The 25313-nt window shown below is 44.6% G+C and overlaps 1 long non-coding RNA gene across 1 annotated transcript; it reads right to left on the reverse strand.

The window, feature by feature from the left end:
• Positions 1-698: 698 nt before the first annotated feature.
• LOC134757667 (uncharacterized) lies at positions 699-18475 on the reverse strand. Its single transcript, XR_010131928.1, has 3 exons — positions 14186-18475; positions 9855-9979; positions 699-9167 (listed from the first exon to the last, which is right to left on the reverse strand). It is a non-coding gene; the product is annotated as an uncharacterized lncRNA (long non-coding RNA).
• Between the last annotated feature and the right edge of the window lie 6838 nt (positions 18476-25313).

Consider the following 25313-nt stretch of genomic DNA (forward strand, 5'->3'; position numbering starts at 1 on the left):
ATGGTCAGGCTGTGGTTATCTGTTTTATTTTGTGGTGTGGGGGGTCTGTGTAAGTACAAATCACATGCATAAATGTCTACATGTATTTCTGCGTTACTCAGCATTATCTTACAAGACATCCAACTTTATTTCTTTTTATTTATTTATTTTTGAGACAGAGTCTCACTCTGTCACCCAGGCTGGAGTGCAGCAGCGCAATGCGACCTTGGCTCACTGCAACCTCCACCTCCCGGGTTCAAGCTATTCTCCTACTTCTGCCTCCCCAGTAGCTGGGATTATGGTGCGTGCCACCACCCCCAGCTGATTTTTTTTGTATTTTTAGTAGAGACAGTGTTTCTCCATGTTAACCAGGATGGTCTTCATCTCCGGACCTCGTGATCTGCCCACCTCAGCCTCCCAAAGTGAGCCACCGCGCCCGACCAAGACATCCAACTTTAAATTAGAAATAAAAAATTAGAGGCTGGGCACAGTGGTTCAGGCCTGTAATCCCAGCACTTTGGGAGGCAAGGCGGGTGGATCACGAGGTCAGAAGATCAAGACCATCCTAACACGACAAAACCCCGTCTCTACTAAAAATACAAAAAATTAGCCAGGCGAGGTGGTGGGCGCCTGTAGTCCCAGCTACTCGGGAGGCTGAAGCAGGAGAATGGCGTGAACCCAGGAGGCGGAGCTTGCAGTGAGCCGAGATGGTGCCACTGCACTCCAGCCTGGGTGAGACTGTGAGACTCCATCTCAAAAAAAAAAAAAGTTTGTGACTTACATATAATCTTTAATAAGGCGACTTTAAAATTATTGGTAAAATAGTATCAGCAATGTCTTAAATATTGTTAGCATTTTGTTAACTTTTTTTTTGAGATGTAGTCTCACTCTGTCGCTCAGGTTGGAGTGCAGTGGCGCGATCTTGGCTCACTGCAAGCTCCCCCTCCCGGGTTCAAGCAGTTCTCTGCCTCAGCCTCCTGAGTAGCTGGTATTACAGACGCCTGCCACCATGCCTGGCTAATTTTTGTATTTTTAGTAGAGACGGAGTTTCACCATCTTGGCCAGGCTGGTCTTGAACTCCCGACCTTGTGATCCACCCACCTCGGCATCCCAAAGTGCTGGGATTACAGGTGTGGGCCACCGCGTCCGGAACATTTTTTTTAATCAAGGGGTTTTTGGCCAGCCTCAGTGGCTCATGTCTATAATCCCAGCACTTTGGGAGGCCAAGGTGGGTGGATCACTTGAAGTCAGGAGTTCGAAACCAGCCTGGACAACATGATGAAACCCTGTCTCTACTAAAAATACCAAAAGTTGGCCAGGTACCATTGTGCATGACTGTAATCCCAGCTACTCAGGAAGCTGAGGGAGGAGAATGGCTTTAACCCAGGAAGCAGAGGTTGCAGTGAGCCGAGATTGCACCACTGTACTCTACGCTGGCTGACAGAGATTCCGTCTCAAAAAAAAAAAAAAAATCAAGTGGTTTTATGATTATTCCTCCAACAATACTATAAGATTTGCCCTAAGGGTTACAAATGATAAAGCCCAGCACATGACAGAATAATCTTTGCTTGCATATGCTTATAAAATATTGTTGGCTTAATGAAAACAGCTAAATTGTGCACTTTTGGTATAAATTTTTTTTTTTTTAGAATGGTATGAGGTCACAGATTGGTTTAAGAGTGTGCCCTTTCTTAAGGATGATATGCATGGAAAGGCCAAAAGCAATTTCAGGATACCAAAAAAACTTCCCCTAATTGGTACTTTAACTAGTGAGGCTGGGGTGGAAGAGCTTTTCACTGATATTCCCCTTTATTTAACAATTTATTTAGTTGAATCAAATAAGGTACTCTTTTTACTTTTACAAAGCCCGGATGGCTTCTCTACCATCCAAGGAGGTAAGAAGTTAAGCTGAGAGTTTTGTTTGTTTTTGTTTTTTGAGATGGAATCTTGCTCTGTCACCCAGGCTGGAGTGCAGTTGCTTGATCTCGCCTTACTGCAGCCTCCGCCTCCCAGGTTCCAGCGATTCTCTTGCTTCAGCCTCCTGAGTAGCTGGGATTACAGGTGCTCACCTCCACACCCAGCTAATTTGTGTATTTTTAGTAGGGACAGGGTTTCACCATTTTGGCTGGTCTGGTCTTGAACTCCTGACCTTAGGTGATCTGCCTCCCAAAGTGCTGGGATTACAGGGATGAGCCACCACGCCCAGCCAGCTGAGAGTTTTAATCCTCTATTACACAATTGGTTTCTCTGGCAATCAACCCTGGTCCTGAGGCTGTCCAGAAGCCTCCAGCCAGAAGTCATCTCATTAACATACAAAAGATGCTTCTCTTTTCAGACATTCTAAAGATTTTAGGGGCTGCATACAAAGAAACTGAGACAAACTCTAGATTTTAGGGGCTGCAAACAAAGAAACTGAGACAAACTAAGTACTGACATTGATAAGAGCCTCCAGACCTGGCTCAGCTCTGGCAGTCTCTGGAAAGCTTTGCTTTACTCACCTCCTTTTAATTAGAACCTACCCCCAATAACCCTGTGGACATTCTTTATAGCAGCGGCATGTTCTGGCATTTCACATCTTTGATATAATCTTGGTGTTTGTTGTTTACTTCCTTATACTTTTGTTCTGGGGAGCTATGTCTTGTTTACACTATATTCCCAGTGGCAATCACAGGCCTCAGCCCATGGCAGGTGCTCAATGAATAGTTGTTTAATCAATGCACAATGGCATTGTCTGTAAAAGGGAAGCAAGGAGTAGGTTAGAGCACAGTTTAGCTCAGCCACTTCCTATCTGGCTGACTTTGGGCAAGTTCCTGAATTTTTTCTTCTTTCAGTCACCTTGTCTGTGACACGAGGAATCATTAAACTTACCTACAGAGTTTTTGCTGATGAAGACTTAATGAGCAAAAATATCTAAATGGCTTTGAAACACTGGCTGGCACAGCAAGAGTGCTCCACACATCAACTGTGTCGACTAAGGGTCAAACTCTTTAAAATATTTGAAGAAATTTATTGAGTCAAATATGAGTGACCATGCCCCATGACACAGCCCTCAGAAGGTCCTGAGGCCATGTGGCAAAGGTGTTCTTCGAAGTGTTCATTATTAAGGCATCCGTCTCCCATAACTTCAATGCACTTTGCTAAACAATGCATTATTTCTGAGGACGTCTGAATCTGTTTCTGTACCAATGGTCTTAATCAGAACATCACATAAATTGCCACATCTGTGTGAGATACTCAGGACCACGGACTCTCACACACTCCAGAAGAAAAGGCACGGATTCTGCTGCTGCCTCTCCAACACCATCGTGGAAATAAAATTTCAGTAAAGGGACCACCAGTTTGACAACCTGCTTGGTGTACTCCACAAAGCACAGTCAAATCAGCTATGTGCTGCAAAAGGTCACTTTTTTTTTCTTTGAGATGGAGTCTCCCTGTCACCCAGGCTGGAGTGCAGTGGCGCAATCTCGGCTCACTGCAATCTCCGCCTACCCGGTTCAAGCGATTCTCCTGCCTCAGCCTCGTGGGTGGCTGGAACTACAGGCGCCTGCCACCACGCCCAGCTAATTTTTGTGTTTTAAGTAAGACAGGGTTTCACCATGTTGGCCAGGCTGGTCTCGAACTCCTGACCTCAGGTATCCACTCGCCTCGGCCTCCCAAAGTGCTATGATTACAGGTGTGAGCCACCGAGCCTGGCCAAGGTCACAATTCTTCCTGTGAGCAGAGACCAGGTAACAGAAGAAAATCACATCACCTCTGTGAGTGGTGCAAAGACAATGTCCTCTGGTGCCAGGACCCAGGCATAAAAGTTACATCACCTGGATGTTGGACCCAGCAATATGTCACAATGGCCCAAGTAGGCAGAGACAGAAGAGTCAAATAATGTCAGTGCAGGGCCCAGCAATGTCACAAAGTCTCCTGCAGGCAAAACCTAAAAGAAGAGAAAAGTGCTGGGCATAGCAATATGCTACAATGTTCCTGTAAGCAGGGACCAGGCAGAAGAAGACAGTCACATCGCCTAGATGCTGGGCCTAGTGATATGTCAACCATCTTTTCTGTAATAAAGACCCAAGCAGGAGAAACACATCACCTGGTTGCTGGCCACAGAAATGTGCCACAATTTTCCCTGTAAGCAGGGTGCAGGCAAAAGAGGAGAGTCACATCTCCTAGGTAATAACTGTGACATACCTGTGCAGAAGTATGTCACAATGCCCCCTTCAGGAAGGGGCCAGGTAGAGAACTCCCATCCCTTAGGTGTTAAGCCCAGTGTCACATGTGGGTATGTCACAATACTCAAATATGTGGGGCCTGAGAAAAAGAGGAGAGTCACATCACCAAGATGCTAGGCCAATGATATGTCATAATTTCCCTGTGAGCAGAGACCAGGCAGGAGAAGAGTAACATCACCATGGTTATGGGCATTCAGTTATGTCACAAAGCCCCCTGTAGTCAAGGCCCAGGAAAATGTTACATCACTTGGGTGTTGAGCCCAGCAATATGTAATGATGTCTAATGTGACACATTGTGCTGCAATATGGCACAACATGAAGGACATAGGTTGGAGAGTCACATAACATGGGTACAGGATCCAGCAATATTTGACAATACCCAAAATTTGTGGTGTCCAAAAAGAAGAGTCACATCACTGAAATGCTGGGTCCAGTGATACATCACAATCTTCACTTTGGGTTGAAACAAGGCAGGAGCATCAAACCACTCAGGTGTGTAACAAAGACATATGTCACAATCACACCTGCAGGAAGGTCCAGTAATTAAAAATCCTGCACATGTCCCAGTTTGAGGTATCAGAGTATGCTGGGTCTAAGTATGCTAGTGACAATCTCACCAACTGGATCTGTGCGTGAGAGCCCAGAGCCTTCATCCCTTCCATGAACTGTTTGGCCCTAAGCCCAGGTAGGAGAGTCAACATGTCCCCCAGCCAATTAGGGACATGTTGACTATCCTATCTAGGCTTAGACAGGTAGAATTCTCACCTGCCTATGAACTGGATTTAGAAATAAGTCATTATTTCAACTCTAGCCAGATATTCACATATGACAGTCACAATTTTTTTTTTTTTTTTTTTTTTGAGACGGAGTCTCGCTCTGTCGCCCAGGCTGGAGTGCAGTGGCGCGATCTCGGCTCACTGCAAGCTCCGCCTCCTGGGTTCACGCCATTCTCCTGCCTCAGCCTCCCGAGTAGCTGGGACTACAGGCGCCCGCCACCACGCCCGGCTAATTTTTAGTATTTTTAGTAGAGACGGGGTTTCACCGTGTTAGCCAGGATGGTCTCGATCTCCTGACCTCGTGATCCACCCGCCTCGGCCTCCCAAAGTGCTGGGATTACAGGCGTGAGCCACCGCGCCCGGCCGACAGTCACAATTTTAACTGTAGACTGTGTGTGTGTGTGTGATTCAGGGCCTCACCAGTGGGCTCTGTCCATGTGTGAGGGTGACAATTCTAACAGTTGGTGGGGAGTGTATATGAGAAAGAATCTCATCTGTATGCTGAACCCTGTAATGACACTCTCTGTACCACAAGAGATTTATATAGTATGCAAGAAAGTGGCAATTCTTCATGACCTTTGTACAAGGAGACCCAGAATCATATTCATGACTCTAGGCCTAGCTGTTAAGAGACAGCATCTTGGGCTGGGCACAGTGGTTCATGCCTGTAATCCCAGCACTTTGGAAGGCCGAGGTGGGCAGATCACCTGAGGTTGGGAGTTCGAGACCAGCCTAACCAACCTAGAGAAACCCCATCTCTACTAAAAATACAAAATTAGCTGGGCGTGGTGGCACATGCCTGTAATCTCAGCTACGTGGGAGGCTGAGGCAGGAGAATCGCTTGAACCTGGGAGGCAGAGGTTGTGGTGGGCAGAGATCACGCCATTGCACTGCAGCCTGGGTAACAAGAATGAAACTGTCTCAAAAAAAAGAGTGAGAGCAAGAGAGAGAGAGTATCTCTCCTATTAAATACTGTGAGGTATGAGAGTAATCATTGCATCTGTGATCTAGGTCAAGATATATTTTACAGGCCAGGCGCAGTCGCTGACACCTGTAATCCCAGCACTTTAGGAGGCTGAGGCAGGTGGATCACCTGAGGTCAAGCGTTTGAGATCAGCCTCACCAACATTGGGAAACCCTATCTCTACTAGAAATACAAAAATTAGCCAGGTGTGGTGGCTAGCTACTTAGGAGGCTGAGGCAAGAGAACTGCTTGAACCCAGGAAGCGGAGGTTGCAGTGAGCCAAGATCATGCCACTGCACTCCAGCCTGGGTGACAAAATGAAACTGTCTCAAAAAAAAAAAAAAGATATATTTTACAATCCTGCCTGTGAATAGGGAGAGAGGAGAGTCACATCATCTGGGTTTTTAGCCAGGAATATGACACAACCTTTTTTTTTTTTTTTTTTTTTTTTTTTGAGATGGAGTTTTGCTCTTGTTGCCCAGGCTGGAGTGCAATGGCACAGTCTTGGCTCACTGCAACCTCCACCTCCTAGGTTCAAGTGACTGCTGTGCCTCAGCCTCTCAAGTAGCTGGGACTATAGGTGCATACCACCACGCCCGGCTAATTTTTGTAATTTTTTTTTTTTTTTCCCAAGATGGAATCTTGCTCTGCTGCCCAGGCTGGAGTGCAGTGGCATGATCTTGGCTCACTGCAACCTCCACCTCCCGGGTTCAAGCAATTCTCCTGCCTCAGGCTCCCAAATAGCTGAGATTACAGGCGCCTGCCACCACACCCGATTAATTTTTGGATTTTTAGTAGAGACGGGGTTTCACCATGTTGGCCATCTGGTCTCAAACTCCTCAGGCGATCCACCCACCTCGGTCTCCCTAAGTGCTGCGGATTACTGGCATGAGCCACCGGGCCCAGCTTGACACAACCTTTTCTGAGGGCAGAGATCAGTCAGGAGTGTGACTGCATACTCAGCCAGAAATAAGTTACAACCTTCTCCTGAAAGCAGCACACAGGCAGCAGAGTCACATCACCTGGGTGCTGAGCCCAGCAATCAGTAACAATGCTCTCTGTGGTCCAGGCCCAGGCAGCAGAAACACATCACCTGGTACCTGGGCCAGCCACAATTTTTTCTGTGGGGCACGTACAGGCAAAAATGGAGCATCACATCTCCTAGGTTATTGATGCAGAGGTATGTCACAAGGCCCTCTGTAGAAAGAGCCCAGGTGGTAGCCTCCCATTTTATAGGTGTTGGACCTACTAGTATGTCTTAACATGAAAAATATTCAGGGCCTAAGCAAAAAAGGAGAGTCACATAACCTGAGTGCAGGGCTTAGGAATATGTCACAATGCAACATGTGGGCAGCTCCAAGGCTGGAAAAAAGAGTCACATCTTGGAGGTTCAGAGTCAAGCCATATGTCACAATCTCATTTGTGTGCTTGGCCAAGGCAGGAGAGTCAAATCACTAAAGTGCTTTGCAATGCACACAATCGCACCTGCAGGAAAGTCCAGGGATTAGATTAGAAATTCCAAACATGTCCAGGTTCTAAAGGTATGAAAGTCAACACCTCCTGTATGTTGGGTCTAAGTACATGAGTCGCAATTGCAATGATTGACAGAATGTGTGCAAAAGAGCCACAATTTCTTCTGCAGACTGTATCTTCTTAGTGTAGTCACAGCCTTACATGTGCGCTGAACCTTGGTCTGGAAGTCACTAACCCACCTGTGGACCAGATCCACACATGAGAGGCAATTATCCAACTTTTGACAGCCTCTGTGAAATTCAGAACTTCAACAGTGGGATGTGTTTATGTGGGAGAACGACAATCTTTACTGTTGCCTGGGTGTGCATTCGAGAGACACTCTGTGTCACCTGAGGACTTTATACAATATGCAAGATTGATAATCCTCTGTGACCTTTGCACAAGGAGCTCCAGAATCTTTCCTGTGGTTCTAAGCCCAGATATGAGAGTCAACATCTCTCTCACTGACTGAGTCCAGATAGGAGAGTCTTCACCTTCCTATGATCTGGATTTAGAAATGAGTCACCATCCCAACTGTAGCCAGATGTTCACATATGACAGTCACAATTCCAACTGCGGACTGTGTTCACATGTAATTCAGAACCTCACTAGCAGACTCTGTCAATGGGTCAGGGTGACAACTGTAAAGGTTGGTGTGGTGTGCATAGGACAAACACAATCTCACTTGTGTGCTGGGCCCTGTTATGACATTCTCTGTAACACACTAGGGCTTTATATATGTAAGAGAGTAGTAATTCTTTATGACTTTTGTACAGAAAGACTTCCTCATTTTCCTAAGCCTGAGAGCAACATTCTCTCTCCTATTGGCTTCTTCAAGGTATGACAGTCATTATTACATCTGTACGCTTGGCCAGATATATGTCACAATCCTACCTGTATGTAAAGAGCAAATTCAAGAGTTACATCAACTGTGTGTTGGGCCAGGGCTATGTCACAATCCTCCCTGAGGGCAGGCATCAAACAGGAGAATCACATCACTGGGGGCTTGACCAGGGATGTTACAATCCCTCCTGAAAGCAGGGCACAGGTAGAAGAGTGAGATCCCTTGGGTGCTGGGCCCAGATGACAGACAAAACGACTGGTTGCTGGGCCCAACGATATGTCAAAATCTTCCCTGTGGGCAGAATGCAGGCAAAAATACAGAGTTTTATCTCCTGCATGATGGATGCAGAAATACATCACAAAGCTGGGTGCAGTGGCTCACAACTGTAATCCCAGCATTTTGGGAGGCTGAGGCAGGTGGATCACCTGATTTCAGGAGTTTGAGACCAGCCTGACCAACATGGAGAAACCCCGTCTCTATTAAAAATAGAAAATTAGCCGGGCATGGTGGCAGATGCCTGTAATCCCAGCTACTCAGGAGGTTGAGGCAGGAGAACCGATTGAACCCGGGAGGCGGAGGTTGCGGTGAGCCAAGGTCGCGCCACTGCATGCCAGTCTGGGCAACAATAACGAAACTCCATCTCAAAGAAAACAAAAAACAAACAAAAAAACATCACAAGGCCTCCTGTGGGAGGGACTCAGGCAGGAGCCTTCCAACCCCTAGGTGTTTGTTCCAGTTGTATATCACAATGTCTAAAATATGCAGGTCTCAGGCAAATGAGGAGAGTCACATCACCTAGGTGCTGGGTCCAGTGATCTGTCACAATCTTTTCTTTTGGCAGGCCTGAAGCAGAAGAGTCACGTTACCTAGATAATCAACAAAGAGATGTGTTATTTCCGTGGGAGCATCCATGCAGGACAGTCACATCACCTTGGTGTTGGACCCAGAGACATGTTGCAACACACAATCTATGCAGGTCCCAAGCAGAAGAGGAGTCATATCACCTAGGTTCTTGGTCCAGAAATATTTCATGATATTTCTGGAGGGGAGGGCCTAGGCAAAGAAGTCACATTACCTAAGTGAGAGGCCTAAAGATATGTCACAATGCCTCCTGCGGGTAGGGCTCATAAACAAGAGGAGAGTCACATAACGTAGGTGCTGGGCTCAGCTTTATGTTCCAATCATCCCAGTAGGAAGGGCCCAAGCATGAAAGAAAAGTCACATCACATAAGAGCTACGTCAAGCGATGTATCACAATTCCCACTGTGGACAAACCCCAGAAGAGGAGTCACATCATCTAGGTGATGGGCCCAAACATATATCACAGTGACTTGTGTGTGCAAGGACCAAGCAGAATAATTACATCACTGGTGTGCTTGGTCCAGCGATAAGTCACTCTCTATTCTGTGGGCATGGCCCAGGCAGTAGAGGAGTGTCAAATCACGTAGGTAAAAGAGGGCATTTATCTGTGCTTTTCCCACAGGAGAGATTGCAGTGGGTCAACAGATAGGTCACAATGCTTCCTGTGATCAGGGTTCAGGCAGGGAACTCACATCATCTTGGTGCTGGGCACAGCAGTATGTCTCAATGCCTTCCAAGGGCACAGCCAAAGCAAATAACTAACATCACCTTAGTGTTAGGCCCAGCAATATGTCACAATCTCCTTTGTTGTCAGAACCTAGAATAAAGAAAAGTCACATCAGCTAGGTGCTGGGCCCAATATGTCCCAATACCCCCTGTGAGTACAGAACAGGCAGGAATAAAAAGTCACATCTCCTGGGTGATTGGTGAAGACATATATTACAATGCCCTCTGTAGACAGGTCCAGGATGAAGCGTTACATCACCTGGGTGTTGCACTCAGCAATGTTACAATGGCCTATGTGTTTAGGGCACAAGCAAGAGTCACATAACATACGCCCAGCAATATGTCACAATACACCTGTGGGCAGCACCAAGGCAGAAGAGGAGACTCAAACCACCTAGGTGCAATGCCCAGCGATGTCACAATGACCCCTGTGGGCTGTATCAAGGCAGAATAGAATCACATTACCAAGGGTCTGGGTCCAGTGATATGGCACTGTGAGCTGGACCCAGGAAACAACAAATAACTCAGATGCTAGGCCAAGGTATATGTCACAATTACACTTGTCAAAAGGTCTTGCAATGACATTAACAATTACATACATGTCCTGAGTCAAGGGATGAGAGTCAACACCTCCTGCATGTTGGGTGTAAGTACAGGGTGGACTGGATTTGTGTGAGAGCCTCAATTTCCTTTGCAAATTGTGTGCCTTAGACTGGGCACGGTGGCTCACACCTGTAATCTCAGCATTTTGGGAGGCCGAGGTGGGCGGATCACTTGAGGTCAGGAGTTCAAGACCAGCCTGACCAACATGGTGAAGCCCCATCTCTACTAAAAATACAAAAAAATTAGCCAACACGGTGGTGGGCACCTATAATCCCAGCTACTTGGGAGAATCAGGCAGGAGAATCACTTGAACCCAGTAGGCAGAGGTTGCAGTGAGCGGAGATCACGCCACTGCACTCCAGCCTGGGTTACAAGAATGAAACTTCATCTCTAAATAAATAAAGCTCCTTAGTGAAGTTACAGTCACAAAGGTGTGCTGAATTTTGATTAAAGAGTCACTAACCCAAATGTGGACAAAATCCACACAAATGAGAGTCAATTTTCCAACATTCAACTGCCTCCAAAAGTGAGATTCAGAACCTCAAAAGTAGGGTGTGTTTATTTAAGTAAATGACAATCTTTGCTATTGACTGGGTGTGAATATAAGTTTGACAATCTCACCTGTGTGCTTGGCCCTGTAAGGGCACTCTCTTGAGGACTGTATGAGTTGGAACCTACTCTGAGAACTTTGCACTGCTTTGGACCCATGATCTTATGTGGTCCTAAGCATGGGTGAACCCTAAGTATGGGTGAACATCTCTTCAATTGGCTGGGTCCAGAGAGGAGAGTCCTCACTCACCTATGAGCTGGGTTTAGAAATGAGTCACCATCTCAACTGTGGCCACGTTTACATATGATAGTTACAATTTTAACTGTGGACTGCATCTGTGCATGAGAATTATGACCTCATCAGTGGGCTTTTACCATGTGTGACGATGACAATTGTAAAAATTGTCAGGGAGCGCTTACATGAAACATGATCTAACCTGTTTGCTGGGTCCTATGATGACATGCTCTGTATCATCTGAGTGCTTTATACAATATATGAGAGAGTGGTGATTCGCTATAACCTTCATGCAGAGAGGAGACCCGGGATTTTACTCCTTTTTCTAAGCCTAGCTGTGAGAGACACTATCTCTTCTATTGACTGGTACGAAGTATTAGAGTCATCATCAAACCTGTGAGCTGGGATGAGATATATGTTACCAATCAGCTTGTTGGCAGAAAGCACCCAGGAGAGTCACATCACCTGGATGCTGGGCCACTGATATGTAAATTTTTTCCCTGAGGGCTGTGAAAAGGCAGGAGAGTCACATCATCTGGGTTTTCAACCAGTGACATGTTACAACTTTCTCCTGAAAGTTACGTACATTCAGGTGAGACACAACAGCTGGCGGCCAGGCCCTGCAGTGTCACAATCTTTCCTGTGGGCAGGGTACAGGCAGAAAAGGTATCACATGTTTTATGTAATGGATGCAGATATATGTCCAGATATATGTGGACAGGGCTGAGGCAGGAGCCTCCCATTTTTTAGGTGTTTGGCCCAGTGAAATGTCACAATACCCAAAATATGTGGTTGCTAGACAGAAGAGTCTCATCACCTAAGTTCTGGTTTAAGTGATATGTCACAATCTTTCTTTTTGACAGGGTTCAGGGAGGAAAGGAGTCATATCACTGAGACGATGAACAAAAATCAATGTCCTAATAACCCCATGCTCACGGTCCATGTGAGAGAGCTGAATCACCCATGTGTTGAACCCAGTGACACGTCAAAATATACAATTTATGCAGGGCCCAGGCAGGAGAAGACGGTACCTTCACCTAGGTGTCAGGCCCAGTGATACATCACAATACCTTCTGTGACAGAATCCAAGCAGTGGAGAACAGTCACATTACCTAGGTGCTGAGTCAAAAAATATGTCACAAAAATCACTGAAGGGAGGGCCCAGGCAGGAGTCAAATTACCTAAATTAGGGGCTCAGAGATATGTTGCAATGACCTCTGTGGGTTGGACTCAGGAGAAACAGGAGAGTCACATAACCTAGGAGCTGAGTACAGCTATATGACATAATCACCCAATTTGATAAGCCCAGGCAAAAGAAGAGAGTCATATCACATAAGTGCTGGGCCAAGTGATGTGTCACAATCCTCATTATGGACAGTTCCCAGAAAGAAAAGGAGAGTTACATCATCTAGGTGATGGGTCTAGAGATGTCACAATAAGCCATGTGGGCTGGGATCATGCAGAAGAATCGAATCACTTGTGTGTTAAGCCTAGTGATAAGTCACTCTTTTCTGTGGGCATGGACCAGGCAGGGTAGGACAGTCATAATATCTAGGTGCTGGGCCCAGAGATAGGTCACAATCTCTACTATTAGCAAAGCCCAGGTAAGAAAAGAGTCGCCGGGCACAGTGGCTGATGCCTGTAATCCCAGCACTTTGGGAGGCCGAGGCAGGCAGATCACCTGAGGTCAGAAGTTTGAGACCAGCCTGACCAGCATGGAGGAATCCCTCTCTACTAAAAATACAAAAAATTAGCTGGGCGTGGTGGCAGGCATCTGTAATCCCAGCTACTTGGGAGGCTGAAGCAAGAGAATTGATTGAACCCGGGAGGCGGAGGTTGTGGTGAGCCAAGATCGTGCCACTGCACTGCAGCCCAGGCGACAGTGCAAGACTCTGTCTCAATTAAAAAAAAACAAAAACAAAAACAAAACCCCCAAAAAACACAAAGAAAAAAAAAAAACAACAAAGCTCTACTGTGTACTAAATATTTCACAAAATATTTTTTCTTTTTTTTTTTTTTTTTGAGATGGAGTTTTACTCTTGTTGCCCAGGCTGGAGTGCAATGGTGTGATCTCGGCTCACTGCAACCTCTGCCTCTCAGGTTCAAGCGATTCTCCTGCCTCAGCCTCCCGAGTAGCTAGGACTAGAGGCACCCGCCACCATGCCCAGCTAATTTTTATATTTTTAGTAGAGACAGGGTTTCACAATGTTGGCCAGGCTGGTCTTGAACTCCTGACCTTGTGATCCACCCACCTCAGCCTCATGCAGGCATGAGCCACTGCATCTGGCCCAGAAAATTTTCATAAACAGGGGCAAATATTATTACTTCTCATAAATTATTGTTGTATTGTGCATTAATATATAAAAAATTGCTAGGATAAAATTTAGTAGTCAATATAGCCCAAGAAAGATTGTTGCCAGGCATGGTGGCTCATGCCTGTAATCTCAGCAATTTGGGACTCCAAATGATCCCAAAGGATCACTTAAAGTGGGGAGTTCCAGTCCAGCCTGGCCAACATGGTGAAACGTCTCTACTAAAAAAAAAATAAAAAAATCAGCCAGGCGCAGTGGCTCACGCCTGTAATCCCAGCACTTTGGGAGGCCGAGGCGGGTGGATCACAAGGTCAGGAGATCGAGACCATCCTGGCTAACAAGGTGAAACCCCGTCTCTACTAAAAATACAAAAAATTAGCCGGGCGTGGTGGCGGGCGCCTGTAGTCCCAGCTACTCAGGAGGCTGAGGCAGGAGAATGGCATGAACCTGGGAGGCAGAGCTTGCAGTGAGCCGAGATGGCGCCATTGCACTGCAGCCTGGGCGACAGAGCGAGACTCCGTCTCAAAAAAACAAAAACAAAAACAAAAACAAAAACAAAAAAACAGAAAAAACATTAGCCAGGCTTTGTGGCACATACCTGTAATCCCAGCTACTCAAAATGCTGAGGCAGAAGAATCACTAAAACCTGGGAGACAGCAGTTGCAGTGAGCCAAGATCGCGCCACCGTACCCCATCTTGGGTGACAGAAGATGACTGTCTCAAAAAAAAAAAAAAGATTGTTGCCATTCTTGCTATAATGCTATAAACCTGTAAATTCTATAAAACTCTCAATTTCATATTCTCCGTGAATTCTTACAGGCACACACCTGTAATCCCAACTACTTGAAAAGCTGAGACAGAAGATTGCTTGAACCCTGAAGACAGAGGTTTGCAGTGAGCCGAAATTGTGCCACTGCACTCCAGCGTGGGGAATAGGCAAGACTCTCTCCCAAAAAAAAAAAAAAAAAAAAAAACAACAACGCAGAAACATAAGCCCAACCCTGGATCTCTTGAATGAGAATCTGCATCTCAAGAAGATCTCCAGTTTATTGTTGCACATGATACAATTTGCAAAGTGTGCTTCTAAATCACTGACTTTTCTACCTGATAATTATACACAGCTGATTCTGGATGATTTAAAATAGCACTCAGGCCAGGCGCGGTGGCTCACACCTGTAATCCCAGCACTTTGGGAGGCCGTGGTGGGCAGATCACAAGGTCAAGAGATCAAGACCATCCTGGCCAACATGGTGAAACCCTGTCTCTACTAAAAATACAAAAATTAGCTGGGTGTGGTGGCCTGCGCCTATAGTCCCAGCTACCTGGGAGGCTGAGGCAGGAGAATGGTTGAACCCGGGAGGCTACGTTGCAGTGAGCCGAGATCACGCCACTGCACTCCAGCCTGGTGACAGAGCGAGACTCTGTCTCAAAAAAAATATGTAAAAATAAATTTTAAAATATAAAAAATTAGCCAGGTGTGCTGTTGCACATGTAATCCCAGATACTCGGGAGGCTGAGGTGAGAGAATTGCCTGAACCTGGGAGGTGGAGGCTGCAGTGAGCTGAGACTGTGCCACTGCACTCTAGCCTAGGCAACAGGGCAAAGACCTCGTCTCAAACAAACCAACAAACCAACAAACAAACCAGGCTGACTTCTGCGTAAAATATTCCCCGATCTAGCATCTACTTTCACCATGTTCTATCCCTCCCCTTCCCACTTTTTTTCTTTGTTTTCTCTTCCTTATGAAAGAAAGTCCTTTTCTCTCTAACCTTTAAAATTCTCCAACATCTTATAATTGGTGCTTTCCCCTTGTTGCAATACTCCTTTAAAATTAAGTAACTTCATTAGCTGGGCATGATGGCGGGTGCCTGTAATCCCAGCTACTTGGGAGACTGAGGCAGGAGAATTGCTTGAACCCGGGAGGCGGAGGTTGCAATGAGCCAAGATCACCCCACTGGACTCCAGCCTAGGGAACTGAGCAAAATGCCATCTCAAAAAAAAAAAAAAAACTAAGTAACTTCTTACCAAGCACGGTGGCTCACACCTGTAATTTTAGCACTTTGGGAGGCTGAGGTGGGTGGATCACCTGAGGTCCAGAGTTTGAGAACAGCCTGACCAACATGGTGAAACCCCATCTCTACTAAAAATACAAAAATTAGCCAGGCATCGGGGTGCCTGTTTGTAGTCCCAGCTACTAGGGAGGCTGTGGCAAGAAGATCGCTTGAATCTAGGAGACAGAGGTTGCAGTGAGAGAATGAGACTCAAAAAATTAAGTAACTTCTTACCTAAATCTAAATTTGTCATATTTTACAAAATCTAGAAACAACCTCAGAATAATAACAACTCTATTCCCAGAAAGAGCTTCCCAACCCCACTTTTGTGCCAATCCCAACTGCATCTGCCTGTGGATTTCGAGGTTTTCAGGGCTCCGTGGCTTCTCTAAGTATAAATGCTCTGTCCATGGCTATTGTGAGCAGGCCAGGACATCTGCAGGGGAGGCTCCTCAGGCAGAACTGGCTGCTCCTTCAATGATCTCACTTTACAGGCAAAGCTGTCCTTAGCTTGGAGTCACTGAGTTCAGGCTTCTACTTACCAGTCAGGGTTACTCACTTAGTTTTAAATAAGAAAATGACCAATGTAAGGCCAGGTGCAGTGGTTCAATGCCTGTAATCCCAGCACTTTGGGAGGCTGAGGCAGGAGGATCACTTAAGGTCAGGAGTTCGAGACCATCCTGACCAATTTGGTGAAACCCCATCTCTACTAGAAATACAAAAATTAGCCGGGAGTAGTGGCATGCGCCTGTAATCCCAGCTATCCATAAGGCTGAGGCACGAGAATCCCTTGAACCCGGGAGGCACAGGTTGCAATGAGCCAAGATCGCACCACTGCACTCCAGCCTGGGCGATAGAGCAAGACTCAGTCTCAAAAAAAAACAACAACAAAAAAAGTCAAAAAACGAAAATGACCAACGTTTCAAGAAAAGAGTAAAATCACTCCAACACATTGTTTATAGAATATTGTAAGGAAATTGTAAGACTTAAATTTTCTACTACAATATAAAAAGCTTAAGTAGGTTTGGGCACGGTGGCTCACACCTGTAATCCCAGCAATTTGGGAGGCCGAGGTGGGTGGATCACCTAAGGTCAGGAGTTCGAGACCAGCCCGGCCAACATGGTGAAACCTGTCTCTACTAAAAATACAAAAATTAGCTGGGCGTGGTGGCGCTTGCCTATAGTCCCAGCTACTTGGGAGGCTGAGGCAGGAGGATCGCTTGAACCCAGGAGGTGGAGGTTGTAGTGAGCCGAGATCATGCCACTGCATTCCAGCCTAGGCAACACAGCGAGGCTCCATCTCAAAAAAAAGAAAAGCATAAGTATCTGTCCTTTTCAGACAATAACATGTTATTTAAATATTTCCCTGATAGACAATTTAATAAACAACTATATGTGAACATTTCTAGAAGGTGTCAAGTTCCATCTCATAAAATTTAGCATTAAACATGGACATTCAGACAACAGAATACAGAACAGAGATACCCATCGTTACAAATTCTAGACTCTGCAAAAAAGAGGAGTCGATGGTTTGAGAAATATATACAATGCACCAATTAATCTATCACATTTGCTTGTAGAAATGTATTCACTTTCTATAGCTTTAATGGAAAAAAGATTTTTCCATTTCTCTTCTCTGACAGCATTCCCCAAAGCAAAGCCCTGGGGTTCTATTTAAAATCATGCAACCAGCTGGGCGCAGTGGCTCACGCCTGTAATCCCAACACTTTGGGAGGCTGAGGCGGGTGGATCACGAGGTCAGGAGATCAAGACCATCCTGGCCAACATGGTGAGAGCCCGTCTCTACTAAAAATACAAAAAATTAGCCGGGCATGGTGGCGGGCGCCTGTAGTCCCAGCTGCTCGGGAGGCTGAGGCCGGAGAATGGCATGAACCCGGGAGGCAGAGCTTGCAGTGAACCGAGATCGCACCACTACACCCCAGCCTGGGTGACAGAGCGAGACTCCACCTCAAAAAAAAAAAAAAACAAAAAAAATCATGCAACCAGAAAAAACAGACATAAGAAACTTACTACACTCACTCTGGAGAAGATAAAGGTAAATAAGAATCTGTAACAAATAACATATATGACTAGATTTTTCTGAAATATACCTTTCAAAGTCTTTGACTTTTTAAACATCATTTAAGCTTTTGATGAAATGTAACTTACAGTTATTAAAAAACTGAAATTGAAATAAGTGAAAAAATCTTTCCAAGGTGACAAACTCAGGAAGTGGCAGTGCTGATTGGAACACAAACATGTCTGACTCCACTGTCAAGTCAGACCATAATATCACTCAAAACATTCTCCCATCCCCATCCTGCCCATTAAATTAGTGACCACCTTCCCAGGAGACACTGTACTGTACCCCACTGCAAGCCTCAGGTGCATTTTGCTTCAGGTTCTTGCATTGCCTTACTGGGATGGGATCTTCTTGTCCTTTGGAAAAAATTTTATTTCAAGAATCAACAGAAATCATTTCTGCTTTTTCTCATCAATACCAACATCTGATTGGCTCACCACCAATGTGTCTACTAAGAATAAAAATTAGGTTGATAGGTTGAGAGGCCGGGCGTGGTGGCTCACACCTGTAATCCCTGCACTTTGGGAAGTGGGTGGATCGCCTGAGGTCAGGAGTTTGAGACCAGCCTGGCCAACATGATGAAACCCCATCTCTACCAAAAATACAAAAAAGTAGCCGGGTGTGGTGGCAGGTGCTTGTAATCCCAGCTACTCAGGAGGCTGAGGTAGGAGAATCACTTGAACCTGGGAGGCGGAGGTTGCAGTAAGCCGAGATTGGGATAATGCACTCCAGCCTGGGCAACAAGAGTGAAACTCCATCTAAAAAAGAAAAAAAAAAAAATAGGTTGAGAAGAAACTTTTTAACTGTTTACACACTTGTTCATTTTTATGTCATCAGGGAAGACCCCTCAATATATTTCAGAGTCAACGGGTAACATTTTATTTTTAATAATTTTTTTTGAGACAGAGTCTCGCTCTGTCACCCAGGCTGGAGTGCAGTGGCATGATCTCAGCTCACTGCAACCTCCGCCTCCCAGGTTCAAGTGATTCTCCTGCCTCAGCCTCCCGGGTAGCTGGGACTACAGGTGCCCGCCACCAGGCCCAGCGAATTTTTGTATTTTTAGTAGACACAGGGTTTCACCATATTGGCTAGGCTGCTCTCAAACTCCTGACTTTGTGATCCGTCCACCTCCAACCTCCCAAAGTGCTGGGATTACAGGCATGAGCCACCACGCCCAGGCTTTTTTTTGTTTTGTTTTATTTTTTGAGATGGAGTCTTGCTCTATTGCCCAGGCGGGAGTGCAGTGGTGATCTTGGCTCACTGCAACCTCCACCTCCTGGGTTCAAGCAATTCTCCTGCCTCAGCCTCCTGAGTATCTGGGATTACAGCACATGCCACAATGCCCAGCTAATTTTTTGTATTTTTAGTACAGACAGGGTTTCACCATGTTGGCCAGGCTGGAAATAATTTTTTACTCTGGGACTGGGTGCAGTGGCTCATGCCTGTAATCCCAGCTACTCAGGAAGCTGAGGTGGGAGCATTGCTTGAATCTGGGAGGCTGAGGTTGCAGTGAGCCGAGATCGCACCACTGCACTCCAGCCTGGGCAACAGAGCAAGATTCTGTCTCAAAAAAAAAAAAAAAAAAAAGGTATACTCTGCACCAGCAGCATTAACACAAAAAGTTCTATTAAACCCTGACACCCACTCAAATGTCACCTCCTTTATAAAGCTCTCTTTGATTTTCCCTCTGTGTCAGTGGCACAATTGATCACTATTACCATTCAGCTCAATACCTTATGTCTTTTTATGTGCAAGTATTATTCTCCAGAATAAATTAATCATTTACACACCTATCCATGCTAATGAACTATAAACTCCTACAGGGCAGGTATGTTGAACTCTGTTCACCTGTGTAATCCAAATGTCTTATACATAATAGGTATCATATACAAGCAAAATCCCTGTCAGGAAATTATTGGAAAAGCTACCAAATTCTTTTAAGTTCAAGGGTACATGTGCAAATTTTTTACACAGGTAAATGTGTGTCATGGCGATTTTTTGTGCAGATTATTTCACCACCCAAGTATTAAGCCTACTACCCATTAGTTATTTTTCCTGATCCTCTCCCTCCTCCAATAGGCCCCAGTATGTGTTGTTCCCCTCTATGGGTCCATGTGTTCCCATCACTTAACTCCCACTTGTAAGTGAGAACATGCGGTATTTAGTTTTCTATTCCTGTGTTAGTTTCCTAAGAATAATGGCTTACAGCTCTGTCCACGTTCCTGCAAAAGATATGATCTCATTTTTTGTATGGGTGCACAGTGGCATGGTGTATATGTACAACATTTTCTTTATCCAGTCTATCACTGATAGGCATTTAGGTTGATTCCATGTCTTTGCTATTGTGAATTGTGCTGCAATGCACATACGCATGCATGAGTCTTTATAATAGAATGATTCACATTGCTTTGGGTAAATACCCAAGAATGGATTGCTGGGTCAAATGGTATTTCTGTCTTTAGGTCTTTGAGGAGTTGCCACACTGTCTTCCATAATGGTTGAACTAATTTACACTCCCACCAACAGTGTATAAGCATTCCTTTGTGAAAAAATAATTTTAATTTTCTAACAGGTTAGCTTTTTAGACAAATAGTATACAAGAAAATTTTCCACAGGCCTAGGCCATCCAGCTGCTCTTCTGAGAGGCTACACTCTTACTCCTCAGGCTGTTCTCCAAGAGATGACCCAGGGGATGATATTCATTAGACACTCCAAGAGATATGGCCATTGTGGGCATCTTGGATTATCCCAGACCATTCTGAAACTCATTACCAAAAAAAGACTGGAGGGCTGCTGTAAAGGGCTCTGTAATTTCTCCAAAGCAAAGCTTCAACCCAAAGATTTACTAAGGTGTGTGTGCCTAGAAAAGATAAAGAGAGGCACAGATTTTTTTTTTTCCGGTGGAATTTCAGAGGATTATTTTCTAGTTTTTTCTCATGTAAAATGTTTACAGACTTGGGAGGCTGAGGCGGGTGGATCACCTGAGGTCAGGAGTTCGAGACCTGCCTGGCAAACAAGACAAAAGCCTGTCTCTACTAAAAATAGAAAAATTAGCCAGTCATGGTGGCGGGAGCCTGTAATCCCACCTACTTGGGAGGCTGAGGCAGGAGAATCCCTTGAACCCGGGAGGTGGAGGTTGTAGTGAGCTGAGCTCACGCCATTGCACTCCAGCCTGGGCAACGAGAGTGAAACTCTGCCTCAAAAAAAAAAAAAAAAAAAGAAAATGTTTACAGACAGAAAACAAATCTTTAAAAACCTGCCATTCACTGCTGTGTAAAAACATGATTAACAATTAAAACACTGTGTTTGAAATGTACAATAAAGGACAAATAGTTGATAGTGTTGTAAATTGGGGAGAGGAAGCTGTCCTCATTTCCTACATTTGAGAATGTAGGAATGAAAGCGGACATTTATAATTTTACTGCAAGCCTGAGTTAAGCTAGGAGAAAAGGTGGATTTGAAGTCCTGCTTGCCATACATTAGGAAGTCACAGAGGTAAACCAGTCCTCCTGTGGAGTGTTGAGATAACCAAAAAGCAGGAAATTAGACTGAAGTGGCTCTAGTGCCCTGTGTTCATAAGTAAAAAATGAAAAACCTAACTCAAATTCACTTCTTATAAATTACTATTTTAGGCAGAAACAAAATTCAGGCTTAACCAATCATAAATCTGCAATTAACCTCTGATTACATAACCAGGAAATTTCCACCTGAATCATACAAATAAGGTGACTACATAACTGTAACCAATTCTCCAATTTGGTTTGCCTTCTCACACGCCCTTTATAAAACCGTTTCCTTTATGTCTCTCAGGTGGGCCACATATTATGGCTGGGTGCTTTCCATTTCACCAATCACTGCTCAAATAAACTCGTTCACGTTTTAACATTGACTCCCTTTAATATTTAATAGAAGCGGCTGGGCGCGGTGGCTTATGCTTGTAATCTTAGCACTTTGGGAGGCCGTGGCGGGCGTATCACTTGAGGCCAGGAGTTCCAGACCAGCTTCCACCATGGTGAAACCACTTCTCTACTAGAAATACAAAAATTTGCCAGGCGTAGTGACAGGCGCTGTCTCCGGGACAGGGCGGCGGCTGGGCGGGGGCTGCCCCCCACCTCCCTCCTGGATGGGGCGGCTGGCCGGGCAGGGGCTGCCCCCCACCTCCCGGACTGGGCGGCTGCTGGGCGGAGACACTCCTCACTTCCCAGACAGGGCGGCTGCCTGGTGGAGGGGCTCCTCACTTCTCAGACGGAGCGGCCGGGCAGAGACGCTCCTCACCTCCCAGACGGGGTGGCGGTCGAGCAGAGACACTCCTCAGATCCCAGACGGGGCAGCCGGGCAGAGGGGCTCCTCACATTCCAGACGATGGGCGGCCAGGCAGAGACGCTCCTCACTTCCCAGATGGGGTGGCGACCGGGCAGAGGCTGCAATCTCAGCACTTTGGGAGGCCAAGGCAGGCGGCTGGGAGGTGGAGGTTGTAGCGAGCGGAGATCATGCCACTGCACTCCAGCCTGGTCAATATTGAGCACTGAGTGAGGGAGACTCCGTCTGCAATCCCGGCACCTCGGGAGGCCCAGGCGGGCAGATCACTCGCGGTCAGGAGCTGGAGACCAGCCCGGTCAACACGGCGAAACCCAGTCTCCACCAAAAAATACAAAAACCAGTCAGGCGTGGCAGTGCGCGCCTGCAATCCCAGGCACTGGGCAGGCCGAGGCAGGAGAATGAGGCAGGGAGGTTGCAGTGAGCCGAGATGGCGGCAGTACAATCCAGCCTCCGCTCGGCATCAGAGGGAGACCCTGGAAAGTGGGAGATGGGAGAGGGAGAGGGGGAGGGGGAGGGGGAGGGTTCTTTTTTATAATCCAAGTTGTTGGCTTATGAAAAACTCTAAACTGATCACTGCTTGTTTTTTCTATAGTCAGGTCCATTGTTCTCATAAGCCATGACCCCAGAATATCCAGGATAACCTCTTCCTGCTATGGAAGGAATATACACTTTCCTAAGATGATCACATAGATCTACATTTTATGTGGAATTATTTTTTTAATGTCCAGACATTCATTCATTATTTTATGCAGAGGTTTAATTACCACAAAGAGCAGTCACATATCAGAGAACCCATGAGTCACCGACTGAGTCCCTGCCCTCATAGAATTTATTATATGGTAGCAATGACAGTTACAGACTAAATGTTTTGAATAGTTGTTTGATAATTTTCTATTTACTAAATGTTATAATAAAGAAATTTAGAGGCCAAAATTTTATTTTAAAATGGGGCCTCTAGTAATTTGGAGACAATGGAAAACTTATATGGGTATGTAGCTTTAAACTAATTAATTTAAAACGTCCGCTGGGCGCTGTGGCTCATGCCTGTAATCTCAACACTTTGGGAGTCTGAGGCAGGCAGATCACCTGGGGTCAGGAGTTTGAGACCAGCCTGGCCAACATGGCGAAACCCTGTCTCTACTAAAAATATAAAAATTAGGTGTAGTGGTGTGTGCTTGTAATCCCAGCTACTCTGGAGGCTGAGGCAGAAGAATTGTTTGATCCCGGGAGGTGGAGGTTGCAGTGAGCCAAGTATAGTGCCACTGCACTCCAGCCTGGGTGACAGAGCAAGGCTCTGTCTCAAAAAAAAAAAAAAAAAAAAGCCATAACAGGTTCATAGGTACATCAAGATGGTAGAATAGAAGGCTTCACCAACCTTCCCCCCTGCAAGGACACCAATTTAACAACAACCTACATTTAAAAAGCACCTTCATAAGAAACAAAAATCAGGTGAGCACTCATGGTACCTGGTTTTAACTTCATATTGCTGAAAGAGGCACTGAACGGGTAGGAAAAACAGTCTTGAATCTCTTACACTATTTCTCCCACATCCCCCAACAATGGTGGCATGGTGCAGAAAGGGAGAGTTCAGCAATTGTGAGGCATTGAATTCAGTGCTTTCATGTTATAACAGAAAGAAAAACCAAACGAAACTCAGCTTACAGCTGCTGATGGAGGAATTATTTAAACCACATAGTTAAATACAGTTGCTGGTAATAGTAAGTACACAGAAAATAAAATAATATTATAACACTGTAACTGTGATGTATGAACTACTCTTATGCAAGGTAGAAAGACTAAACAATAAACCAATCAAAAATAACAACTACAACAACTTTTCAAGACATAGACAGTAAAATTACATATAAATAGAAACAACAAAAAGTAAGGGAAAGGAATTAAAGCATAGAGTTTTTATTATTCTTTCTGCTTCTTTGTTTATTCAGTGTTAAGTTGTTATTAGATTAAAATAATAGGTTATAAGATAGCATTTGCAAGCCTCATGGTAAGCTCAAACCAAAAAACATACAAGGAATACACAAAAAATAAAAAGCACAAAACTAAATCATATCACCAGAGAAAACTACCTTCACTAAAAGGAAGACAAAAAGCAAAGAAAGATAAAAGAGAAGACCACAAAGCAACCATAAATCAAATAAAATGGCAGAAGTAAGTTCTTGCTTATCAATAATAACATTGAATGTAAATAGACTAAACTCTCCAGTCAAGACAGAGGGGATGAATGTATATAAAAACAAGACATATTGATCCTTTGCCTGTAAGAAATTCACCTCGTCTATGAAGACACACATAGACTGAAAGTTTTAGAAGTGGAAAAAGATATTCAATGTCAATGGAAACAAAAAAAATGCAGTAGTAGCTATACTTACATTAGAAAAATAGATTTTAAGACAAAAATTATAAGAAAAGACAAAGAGGTTACTATATAATGATAAAGGGGTAAAGTTAACAAGAGACTATAACAATTTTACATATAAATACACCCAACTCTTGAGCACTGAAATATGTAAAGCAAATATTATTAGAGCCAAAGAGACAGATAGACTTCAATACAAAAATAGCTGGAGACTCCAACACTCCACTTTCAGCATTGAATTGGTATTTCAGACAGAATATCAACAAAGAAATGTTGGACTTAATCTGTACTATAGATCAAATGTATCTAATAGGGATTTAGAGAACATTTCATGTAATGGTTGCAGAATATACATTCTTTTCTTTAGCACATGGATTATTTTCAAGGATAGACTATATGTTAGGCCACAAAACAAGTCCTAAAACATTCAAAAACTTGAAATAATATCAAATATCTTATTTGTCCACAATGGAATAAAATTAGAAATTAATAAAATGAGGAATTATAAAAACTATACAAATACATGAAAAATCAACAATATGCTCCTGAATGATCAGTGGGTCAATGAAGAAATTAAGAAGAAAATTAAAAATTTTCTTGAAACAAATGATAATAAAAACACTACGTATCAATATCTATGGGATACACAAAAGCAGTACTAACAGGAAAGTTTATAGGTATAAGTGCCTACATCCCCCCACCAAAAAAAATTCTCAAATACACAACCTAATACTGTATCTTAGAGAACTAGAAAAGCAAGAGCAAACCAAACCTACAGTTATTAGAAGAAAAAAATCATAAATATTAGAGCAGAAAAAAATTGAACAAAAAATACAAAAGATCAATGAAAAAAATGGCTTTTTTGAAAAGTTAAAAATTGACAAACCTTCAACAA

This window comes from Gorilla gorilla, chromosome 20 (assembly GCF_029281585.2).
Source record: "Gorilla gorilla gorilla isolate KB3781 chromosome 20, NHGRI_mGorGor1-v2.1_pri, whole genome shotgun sequence".
Lineage (NCBI taxonomy): Eukaryota > Metazoa > Chordata > Mammalia > Primates > Hominidae > Gorilla > Gorilla gorilla.